This window comes from Somniosus microcephalus, chromosome 12 (assembly GCF_052327205.1).
Source record: "Somniosus microcephalus isolate GS21.2 chromosome 12, FLI_Smic_1.0, whole genome shotgun sequence".
Classification (NCBI taxonomy): Eukaryota; Metazoa; Chordata; class Chondrichthyes; order Squaliformes; family Somniosidae; genus Somniosus; species Somniosus microcephalus.
Window position 1 is genome coordinate 65,354,890 of NC_140998.1, and position 12,157 is coordinate 65,367,046.

Here is a 12,157-nt window from a genome sequence, read left to right on the forward strand (position 1 = left end):
CACCCTGCAAAGTCCTCCTCACCAACATCTGGGGACTTGTGTCAAAATTGGGAGAGCTGTCCCACAGACTAGTCAATCAACAGCCTGACATAGTCATACTCACAGAATCATACCTTTCAGCCAATGTCCCGAACTCCTCCATCACCATCCTGACAGAGCTGGCCGAGTCCTGAAGGATGTAGCTGCCAGTCTGGGCCTGCGATAGGTGGTGAGAGAACCAACACGAGGGAACAACCTACTTGACCTGTCGCAGATACATCTGTCCACGACAGCATTGGTAACAGTGACCACCGCACAGTCAATATGGAGACGAAGTCCTGTCTTCACACTGAGGACACCCTCCATCGTATTGTGTGGCACTACCACCGTGCTAAATGGGATAGATTCAGAACTGGTCAAAACTGGGCATCAGCAGCAGAATTGTATTCCACCACAATTCAATTCACGTGATATTAAGAAATGGCTGAGCGCACTGGATACAGCAAAGACTGTGGGCCTTGACAATATCCCAGCTGTCGTGCTGAACACTTGTGCTCCCGAACCAGCCGCATCTCTAGCCAAGTTGTTCCAGTACAGCTATAACACTGGCATCTATTCGACATTGTGGAAAACTGCCCAGGTATGTCCTGTCCACAAAAAGCAGGACAAATCCAATCCGGCCAATTACCGCCCCATCAGCATACTCTCAATCATCAGCAAAGTGATTGAAGGTGTCATCGACAGTGCTATCAAGCGGCACTTACCAATAATCTGCTCACTGATGCCCAGTTTGGGTTCCGCCAGGACCACTCGGCTCCAGACCTCATTACAGCCTTGGTCCAAACATGGGCAAAAGAGCTGAATTCCAGAGGTGAGGTGAGAGTGACTGCCCTTGACATCAAGGCAGCATTTGACAGAGTGTGGCATCAAGGAGCCCTAGTAAAATTGAAGTCAATGGGAATCGGCCGGTGCGGGGGGGACTCTCCACTGGCTGGAGTCATACCTAGCACAAAGGAAGATGGTTGTGGTGGTTGGAGGTCAATCATCACAGCCCCACGACATTGCTGCAGGAGTTCCTCAGGGCAGTGTCCTAGGCCGAACCACCTTCAGCTGCTTCATCAATGACCTTCACTCCATCATAAGGTCAGAAGCGGGGATGTTCGCTGATGACTGCACAGTGTTTAGTGCCATTCGCAACTCCTCAGATAATGACGCAGTCCATGCCCGCATGCAGCAAGACCTGAACGACATTCAGGCTTGGGCTGATAAGTGGCAGGTAACATTTGTGCCACACAAGTGCCAGGCAATGACTATCTCCAACAAGCGAGAGTCTAACCTCCTCCTCTTGACATTCAATGGCATTACCATCGCCGAATCCCCCACCATCAACATCCTGGGGGTCACCATTGACCAGAAACTTAACTGGACTAGCCACACAAATACTGTGGCAACAAGAGCAGGTCAGAGGCTGGGTATTCTGCTGGGTGTCTCACCTCCTGATTCCCCAAAGCCTTTCCACCATCTACAAGGCACAAGTAAGGAGTGTGATGGAATACTCTCTACTTGCCTGGATGAATGCTGCTCTAACAACATTCAAGAAGCTCGACACCATCCAAGACAAAGCAGCCTGCTTGATTAGCACCTCATCTACCACCTTAAACATTCACTCCCTCCACCACTGGCGTACCGTGGCTGCAGAGTGTACCATCTACAAGATGCATTGCAGCAACTCGCCAAAGCTTCTTCTCCCAAACCCCAATCTCTACCACCTAGAAGGACAAGGGCAGCAGGCGCATGGGAACACCACCACCTCCAAGTTCCCCTCCAAATCACACACTATCGTCGCTGGGTCAAAATCCTGGAACTCCCTCCCTAACAGCGCTTCACCACACAGACTGCAGCGGTTCAAGAAGGCGGCTCACCACCACCTTCTCAAGGACAATTAGGGATGGGCAATAAATCCTGGCTTGCCAGTGACGCCCACATCCCATGAACTAATACATTTTTGTTACCATGTAAATTATGTGATTTGGAATTTCAAAATAAAGGAACGGCTGGGGCCAGACGCACAGCCACCAGTATAATCACTCAATCCGCCCATATAAAGAAATTGCATTCAGTATCAGAATCATACAAATCAGCTAAGTTTCATTCATTGACTGAAACAGAAAGAAACCCTATATGTTGAGCCCTTGTCTTTTTTGTATTGTATAGTTGGAATCAACTTAGGTTAAAACAAAATAGACAAATTACATCCTTTACAGTGATTTTTTTTCCTTGGCGCACGTAATTTTTCGCACAATTTCTTCTATGAACTGAATCATATCTGCCATCCATGTGGATAGCCAGCATTCTGGGAGTTATGTCCATGTTCCTACATCAAAGTCAGCATGGACCAGGCCTCCCCAGGTGCCATTGCTGGCTCCTACCTGCTAACACCCCTCCTATGATTGACAGTGATGTGCACTGTAGGTGGGAAAGTCTCATGAGATTGGGAATCCCCCTTCATCCTAACAAGAATGGGTTCAGGTAGGACTCCCCAACGGCACTTGGGAGGAGGAAACATAAGAATTTGGAGCAGGAGTAGGCCATTTGCCCCTCGATGGTCTTCGGGGTGGAGAGGTAGGGGGGTGTAAGGTATATTGGGGTGGCGAGAGAGGAAATGCCAGGACCAGATTTGGAGAGGGTAACAAGAGACAGTCAGAAACAGAAATAGTAATAGTAACTGGATTCTTCCAAAAGGTCTTGTTAGAAAGCTGGGTTTCAGTACCCTGACAAATATAAGAACATAAGAAATAAGAGCAGGAGTAGGTCATACGGCCCCTCGAGCCTGCTCTGCCATTCAAGAAGATTATGGCTGATCATCGATCTCAACTCCACTTTCCCTCTCGATCTCCATATCCCTTGATTCCCCTAGAATCCAAAAAATCTATCTATCTCAGTCTTGAATATACTCAGTAGGCTGGATTTTCTGAATGGGAAGCTTTTGGAGGCGGGACTGCTGCTTGCCGGGTTTCAATCCCGCCTCCATCAGCTTCTTGCCAACCATGGGAATTTCCCCTGATTGACCTTGTTAAGCCCGCCCGGCGGGCTCAGCAGACCAATTAGGGGGAAGTCAGTGACAGAGCATGTCAACATATGACGTGTCATCTGTCAAGAACTTTTGAAAGAAGAAATGTCATACTTTGCAGAAATCAGCTGGCTGTTGGATCGGAGGATGCATAGACCAGTTGGGCCGAATGGCCTGTTTCTGTGCTGTAAATACTATGTAATAGATAAGGGAGAACCAGTGGATGTGGTGTATTTGGACTTTCAGAAGGCTTTCGATAAGGTCCCGCATAAAAGAGTAGCGTGTAAAGTTAAAGCACATGGGATTGGGGGCAAGGTATTGACTTGGATAGAGAACTGGTTGGCAGACAGGAAGCAAAGAGTTGAAATAAACGGGTCTTTCTCAGAGTGGCAGGCAGTGACTAGTGGGGTATCGCAGGGATCAGTGCTAGGATCCCAGCTATTTACAATATATATTAATGATCTAGACGAGGGAACTAGATGTAATATCTCCAAGTTTACGACTCATTAACTACTTCTTACCTGGGCCTGAGCCAGGGATAATAACTTTATGACATAATTGCTTAAAAGCCTGCATTAACTATTAGGAACAGGGGTAGGCCATTCAGCCTCTTAGGCCTGCTTCACCATTCAATTAGATTATGGTTGATCTGCACCTCATCTCCATTTCCCTGCCTTTGCTGCATACCCCTTGATATCCTCACCTAACAAAAATCTACCTATCTCTGCTTTGAAAGCAACAATTGTCCTAGCATCCACAGCCTTTTGAGGAGAGTTCCAAATTTCTACTATCCTTTGTGTGGAAAAAATGCTTCCTGATTTCACTCCTGAATGGCCTAGGCTCTAATTTTAAGATTATGTCCGCTTGTTCTTGATTGCCCCACCAGAGGATATAGTTTCTCTGTATCTACCCTATCAAATCCTATAATGTTTTAAGCACCTCGAACAGAATACAAGCCAAGTTTATGCAACCTGGTCTCATAATTTAACTCTCTAAGCCCCGCTATTATTCTGGTGAAACTGCGCTCTGCCTCCCCCTCCCCCACCCCCACCCCCACCCATCAAGGCCAATATATCCTTCCTGAGGTATGGTGCCCAAAACTGAATGCAGTACTCCAGATGGGGGTCTGACCAAGGCTCTATATATCTGAAGTGTAACTTCCTCCTCTTTGTATTCCAGCCTCCTTGCAATAAAGACCAGCATTCCATTAGCCTTTTAATTGCTTTTTGTGCCTGTCTACTGGCTTTTAATGATTTGTGTACTTTGACTCCCAAATCTCTTTGCTCCTCGACAGTAGCTTGTTTCTCACTATTTAGGAAATACTTAGATTTATCTTTCTTGTGTAAGGAAAGGGTTAATCAAACTGTCCCAAAGTCTGCTAATGTTACACTGCTAATGATTTCTCTTTATATTGTAGTAATTGTAACCTTTAGCTTTTGCCTGTTAAGTAAGGGTATAAATCAATTTAGATGCAGTGAGCACTGAACTGTTGAATTAAGACTGACCTTGAGGCAATGGTCAGTTTAGACAATAAACCTAATTAAAAGATATACCAGTGCATACTGCACAGAACATTAATTAGTTGATAAGTTCTGCAGAAAGAAAGCATCTGCGACTACATCATCCTTTTCAGAAGCAGGAGATTGGTATGGAATGGTACTGATTTATAATTAGAAGTTTCACTTAATAGAATAGTAACAAAAGTGAAACTATTGATAAGGTAACAAAGTAGGGGAGATATACAGATCTAAGGAAAAAGAACGAGTTAAAACTAAAGTTATTGACAATGAACAAGGGAAGAAGCTCAGTAAAATTCAACTTGTATGGAGTTGCATTAGGTAATGCAGAAACGTGTGGATTGTCACGTAGAGGGGGTAAGGAAAAGGTATAAAAAGGAGGGTGTCACAACAGATACTTCCATTAAGGTCTGCAGCCTATATACTGAGCTCAGAACTGTAATGCATTTGAGTCCACTGGCTAAAATAACAAGATTTGGTCATAAGTACTGCTTTAAGTGTATGTTTTACTGTATCTATATATATAAATCGGTACATCTGTCTGTCTGTCTGTCATTCTGTCTGTCTGTCATTCTGTCTGTCATCGCCTGTGCGTCTGTCGGGCTATGCGCTCGAAAGTTACAGGGCGTACCTACGCGCGCGTTACCTCCAAAGAAAGCTTACGCTTCCGAGACGGTTTTAAGCGTATTTACGTTTCGGCCGGGCTAAAATTGCGCCCGTGGTATCCCAAAAACCTTCAACGTTCCGCTCATTAGCATCTCATTATCCACTCATTAGCGACAGAGTGACCTCGAGCTCGACCAATCGTACGCCGGGTTGCTGGCGTGTGCCGCCGGGCCAATCGGTGCGTGTGTGGCCGGGCCTTATCGTTCTGAACCGAGGTGAGTCGCCGCCATCTTGATTCCAAACTTTTCCTTTCTTTTTCCCGCTTTCTGCGTCTTAAAAAAAAACATTGCTTTTAAAACACACATTGTTTTTAAAAAAAAAGGATTTAGAAAGTAATTAACTTATCTAATCTCATTAATTTTCCTACCTTTCCCCGTTTTTCCAGGTAGGCCTCGAAGCCTCGGCTTCTCCTTCGCACCCACGCCCAAGCTAGGCACCTCCCGGCCCCACTCGAAGGCTGGAGGGCCGAGCCTCAGCCCAGCGCCGCTAGGGTGCGCGCGCAGCAGGAGCTGAGACGCGGCGTCTCTCCCTGGCTCGGGCGGGGCTTGCTGAGCGTCAAGCGTCACCCTGGCAACCGGCCCCCCGGCCGTCTCGCACAGCCGCAATCGGCGGTCTTCACCTGGGGGGGGGGGTGCGACCCTCGGGGGGGGGGCCGCGACCCTCGGGGGGGGGCCGCGACCCTCGGGGGGGCCCCCCGCCCTCCCTTCCCCTCCCTCCCTTCCCCCCCCGCCCTCCCTCCCCCCCTCTTTTAACCCCCCCCGCCCCCCTTCCCCCCTCCCTTCCTTCCCCCCTCCCTTCCTTCCCCCCTCCCTCCCCCCCGCCCTCCCTTCCCCCCCCTTCCCTTCACCCCTGCCCTCCCTTCCCCTCTCCCTCCCCTCCCTCTCTTCCCCCCAGTCGATCGCTCTCTTCCCCCCAGTCGCTCTCTCTCTCTTCCAACAACAACATGCCCTCGAAAAAGCCTCGGCACCGCCGGGCACTTCAGCTAGTCTATCTATATATATAAATCGGTACTTCTGTCTGTCTGTCTGTCATTCTGTCTGTCTGTCATCGCGTGTGCGTCTGTCGGGTATGCGCTCAAAAGTTACAGGGCGTACCTACGCGCGCGTTACCTCCAAAGAAAGCTTACGCTTCCGAGACGGTTTTAAGCGTATTTACGTTTCGGCCGGGCTAAAATCGCGCCCGCGGTATCCCAAAAACCTTAACATTCCGCTCATTAGCATCTCATTATCCGCTCATTAGCGACAGAGTGACCTCGAGCTCGACCAATCGTACGCCGGGTTGCTGGCGTGTGCCGCCGTGTGGCCGGGCCTTATCCTTCTGAACCGAGGTGAGTCGCCGCCATCTTGATTCCAAACTTTTCCTTTCTTTTTCCCGCTTTCTGCGTCTTTAAAAAAAAAAACGTTGCTTTTAAAACACATATTGTTTTTTAAAAAAAGGATTTAGAAAGTAATTAACTTATCTAATCTCATTAATTTTCCTACCTTTCCCCGTTTTTCCAGATAGGCCTAGAAGCCTCGGCGTCTCCTCCGCACCCACGCCCGAGCTAGGCACCTCCCGGCCCCACTCGAAGGCTGGAGGGCCGAGCCTCAGCCCAGCGCCGCTAGGGTGCGCGCGCAGCAGGAGCTGAGACACGGCGTCTCTCTCTGGCTCGGCCGGGGGGCGGGACTTGCTGAGCGTCCAGCGTTACCCTGGCAACCAGGTCCGCCGGCCGTCTCGCACTGCCGCAATCGGCGGTCTTCACCTCTGGGGGGGGGGGGGGGGTGGCCGCGACCCTCAGGGGGGGGGGGCGCGACCCTCGGGAGGGGCCGCGACCCTCGGGGGGGGGGGCCGCGCGCGCAGCAGGAGCAGCTGAGACGCGGCGTCTCTCTCTCTGGCTCGGCCGGGGGGCGGGGCTTGGTCAGCGTCACGGTTACCCTGGCAACCGGGCCCGCCGGCCGAGCCAGAGAGAGACGCCGCGTCTCAGCTCCTGCTGCGCGCGCAATCGGCGGTCTTCACCTCGGGGGGGGGGGGCCGCGACCCTCGGGGGGGGGGGCCGCGACCCTCGGGGGGGGGCCCCCCCACCCCCCGCCCTTCCTTCCCCCCCGCCCTCCCTTTCCCCCCCCCGCCCTTCCCCCCGCTCTCCCTTCCCCCCTCCCTCCCCCCCGCCCTCCCTTCCCTCCCCCCCCGCCCTCCCTTCCCCGCCCTCCCCTCCTCCCCCTCCCTCCCCTTCCCCCCCTCCCCTCCCCTCCCCCCTGCCCTCCCCTCCCTCTCTTCCCCCCAGTTGCTCTCTCTCTTCCCCCCAGTCGCTCTCTCTCTTCCCCCCAGTCGCTCTCTCTCTTCCCCCCAGTCGCTCTCTCTCTCTCTTCCAACAACAACATGCCCTCGAAAAAGCCTCGGCACCGCCGGGCACTTCAGCTAGTACTTAATAAATCTGTGATATCTGTGACATTCAATGTCGTAAACCTATTGATTTGAGGTGTAAATTATAAGTAAGAACTCACACATTTACCCCTCCTCTAACACTTGGGCCCAAACTGGATGACCTCATACTTGTCCACATTGAACTCTATTTGCCATAGTTTTGCCTACTCACTTAATCTGTCTATGACCCTTTGCAATTTCCTGCTCCCATCTACCCTACTTACTAGCCTTCCTAACTTAGTGTCATCTGCAAACTTAGATTCACTTCCCAGCACTCAGTTCAACAGCTGAACTCCTTATTGTATGGGCATCCTCAGACAATTTACAGGGTATTTGCCTTACACTTCTCCAAGGTAACTACTGGGGCAATTTTACATGGCACTATTCCTACAGCCTATACCTAAAATGTTAACTCATCTGATATATATTAATGACCTGGACTTGAGTATACAGGGCATAATTTCAAAGTATGCAGATGACATGAAACTCGGAAATGTAGTAAACAATGAGGAGGATAGTAACAGACTTCAAGAAGACATAGATGCAATTTAACGCAGAGAAGTGTGAAGTGATACATTTTGGTAGGAAGAATGAGGAGAGGCAATATGAACTAAATGGTACTATTTTAAAGGGGGTGCAGGCACAGAGGGACCTGGGGGTGTATCTACGCCTTAAGGCAGTAGTTCTCAAACTGGGGTCTGCAGACCCCTGAGGACGTCTGTGGAGACTCTTCAGGGGGTCTGTGAAATAATCGCAGTTATTAGCAGCAGACATGCAAGCCTGTGGATTTTTGCTGATAATCATGAGCAAACCAGTGACTGCCCATCGCTCCCACGGGCACCTCCTCACTTCCAACCGTCCCTGCACTCATGCGGGAATATTTCAAATGCTCGCAAATGTGCTGCTAATGATGGACGTGATCCTCATCCAATCATCGCACGACCTCATCAATGAGCCAATCCGAGGAGTACTTTCTGGTCAAATGCGGCCAGTTTGAACATGGCCCTGCCCCCTTTCCTGTGGGCATGAGCGGCGGCAAAAGAAAATAAACAAAGATTTGGCTATGGCAGCTGAGATGCTAAGAAAATATCTGCTTCGTTATAGAGCATCTAGAAGCCAGCAGGATCTTCGGACTAGTCTGGAGTTCTACTGCATGCTGTGAGTTTAAATTGATGTCTTGCTTCTGGGGACCTTACTGTGAAATAAAGCCAGCTGCTGCTGGTCATCTGTAAAGCAAAGAGTGGTTAGCCTTCCATGGGAGGCCCTTGGCCAGGACTTTGCAGAACTCAGTAGTTTCACTGTGAAGGAATACACTATATAACCTTTTTAGAAAAATACCTATCTTATGAAAGAATTCTGGCCTTGTTGAGATAAGACAGTGGTTAACCCTGAAGAGTACTTTATAAGGAACTCTACCTTATAAATTCTTTAAAACATGACAAACTGGGTGATGTGCCAAATAACTGCCCGAATCCGTGAAGTTAAAGTTTAAGACTGAAGGCTTTTATTAAGTAAAAATCATGGCAGAGTTAACAGAGTTCATCATCGACCGAGCCCTTGGTAGAACATACCAGAAGAGAGGCGGGGCCAGGGAGGAGCATTAGTGGTTCCCCCCGGTGGAACATTCCAGACATTACAAGTACAAGTACAAATATCAGAACACAGAGTTATTTCATCACATTCACCCCCTGCTATAGATTCAGTCTGTCAGGAGGTCTGATAATCCTCTGGGAACGACGTAACTCTTGCTGAGGCTCCTCCCGGAGTACTAACTCCGGTTCATTCGAATCCCCAGAATCATCAGTATTTTCCACACTGAGGGTTTGTGTCTCTGAAGGTCCAATACCACGATTGAAAACTCTACTCTCAGAGTCGAACTCTTTTCGAGCTCCAGCAGGTGCAAGATCTTTAATAGAGACCGTATCCTCTCGCCCATCCGATTATTGAATATACGCATACTGGGGATTAGCATGGAGGAGTTGTACTTCCTCCACCAGTGGATCAGCCTTGTGGCCTCTCACATGTCTGCGCAACAACACAGGGCCCGTGGTCGTCAACCATGTGGGTAACGATACTCCATTAGTAGCTTTTCTTGGAAAACTAAACATCCTTTCATGAGGGGTGGCATTCGTCGCTGTACACAAAAGAGACCTTATGGAATGCAGCACGTCTGGCAGGACATCCTGCCAGCGAGAGGTCGGCAGGCCTCGTGACTTCAGAGACAGTACGATAGCCTTCCACACTCGCATTTTCTTTCTCGACCTGCCCATTACCACGAGGGTTATAGCTGGTAGTTCTACTCGTTGCAATCCCCTTCGATAGCAAAAACTGTCGTAATTCTTCGCTCATAAAGGAAGAACCCCTATCACGATGTATATAGTTAGGCATGCCGAACAAGGAAAACAGTTGGCAGAGGCATTTAATTACAACAGCACTAGTCACATCCAGACAGGGGATAACAAAAGGGAACCGAGAGTACTCGTCTATAATATTAAGAAAATAGACATTACGGTCGCTCGATGGAAGGGGACCTTTAAAATCAAGACTCAAACGCTCAAATGGTCGAGTTGCTTTAATAAGATGAGCTGGCTTGGACGGCTTATAGAAGCGGGGTTTGCATTCAGCACAAACATGACAGGTTCTGGTCATTGTCCGGACCTCCTCAATAGAGTAGGGTAGATTGTGGGACTTAATGAAGTGGTTCATTCTGGTAACCCCAGGGTGGCAGAGTGCGTCGTGGAGACTTTGAAGCTTATCTGTACCTAGACTAGCACATACTCCTCGTAACAAAGCATCCGATGGCTCATTAAATACTCCAGGCCTGTACTGAATATCATAGTCATATGTTGACAGTTCTATTCGCCATCTTAAAATCTTATCATTTTTGATCTTGCCTCTCTGCTTAGTGTTGAACACAAAGGCCACGGATCGCTGGTCAGTAATGAGCGTAAAACGTTGGCCAGCGAGATAATGTCTTCAATACCTGACTGCTTCGATAATTGCCTGTGCCTCCTTTTCCACTGAAGAATGTCGAACTTCTGGTCCTTGCAATGTACGAGAGAAGAAAGCTACTGGTCTACCAGCTTGGTTAAGAGTTGCTGCCAACGCAAAATCAGATGCATCACTTTCCACTTGAAAAGGGATCTTCTCATCCACGGCATATACCACTGCCTTCTCAATGTCCCATTTGATATTAAGGAAAGCCTCCTGAGCTTCCGCCGATAGCGGAAAAGACGTCGACTTAATAAGAGGTCGGACTTTATCTGAGTAGCTAGCCACCCACTGGGCATAGTACGAGAAGAATCCCAGACATCTTCTTAAAGCTTTTACAGTGTGAGGTAAAGGTAATTCCTTAAGTGGGTGTAATCTTTCAGGGTCTGGCCCGATTACCCCATTCTCCACAACGCAACCAAGAATACACAAACGTGTAGTATTGAAGGTACACTTGTTTTCGTTGTAGGTCAGGTTTAACCTCTTTGCAGTCTCTAGGAACTTCGCGAGATTTTGATCATGCTCCCGTTGGTCACGCCCACAGATGGTAACATTGTCCAGGTACGGGAATGTTGCTTCCAACGCGTATTCATCCACCATACGATCTATCTCCCGTTGGAAGACGGATACCCCATTCGTCACTCCAAAGGGCACCCGAAGAAATTGGTACAGGCGCCCATTAGCTTCGAAGGCCGTATAAGGTCAGTCTTCTATTTTGATGGGGAGTTGATGGTAGGCAGACTTTAAATCAATGGTGGAGAACACGCGGTACTGAGCGATCTGGTTCACCATCTCAGAAATACGAGGCAAAGGATAGGCGTCTAATTGGGTATACAAGTTTATAGTCTGGCTATAATCGACCACAAGTCTTTCTCATTAGTTTTAACCACCACCACCTGGGCACGCCACGGGCTACCACTGTGTTCGATGATTCCCTCCCATTGAAGCCTTTCCACTTCCTCTTTTATAAATGTTTTATCTTCTGAACTATACCGTCGACTCTTAGTCGCTATAGGTCTACAATTAGGAGCAAGGTTCGCAAACAAAGAAGGCGGACTTACGTTTAAAGTAGAAAGGCCGCAGACTGTGAGTGGAGGCTGAGATCCACCATACTTAAGGGTAACGCTCTCATGCTGACACTGGAAGTCCAAGCCTAATATTAAGTTCACACACAACTGAGGTAATATGAGGAGTTTAAAGTCCTTATACTCCGTATCCTTAACGGTCAATGTGACTTTACAATATCCAGTTACCTCCGAAGTAAGGGATTTGGACGCCATCACAATTTCACTTCGAGTAGGATACACCTTCAATGAACAGGAGTTAACAAGGTTGGGGTGTATAAAACTTTCAGTACTGCCACAGTCTATCAAACACCCAGTAGGACGACCATTAATCTTGATGTCCATCATAGATTTTGACAAGGAACACGGTATGGTCTGGTCAACCGTAGCCGAGGCTAGAGTAAAACGATAGGCGGCAGCAGAGAAGACCTCGGGTACAGGATTACCCTTACACACTTTACTAAAATGTC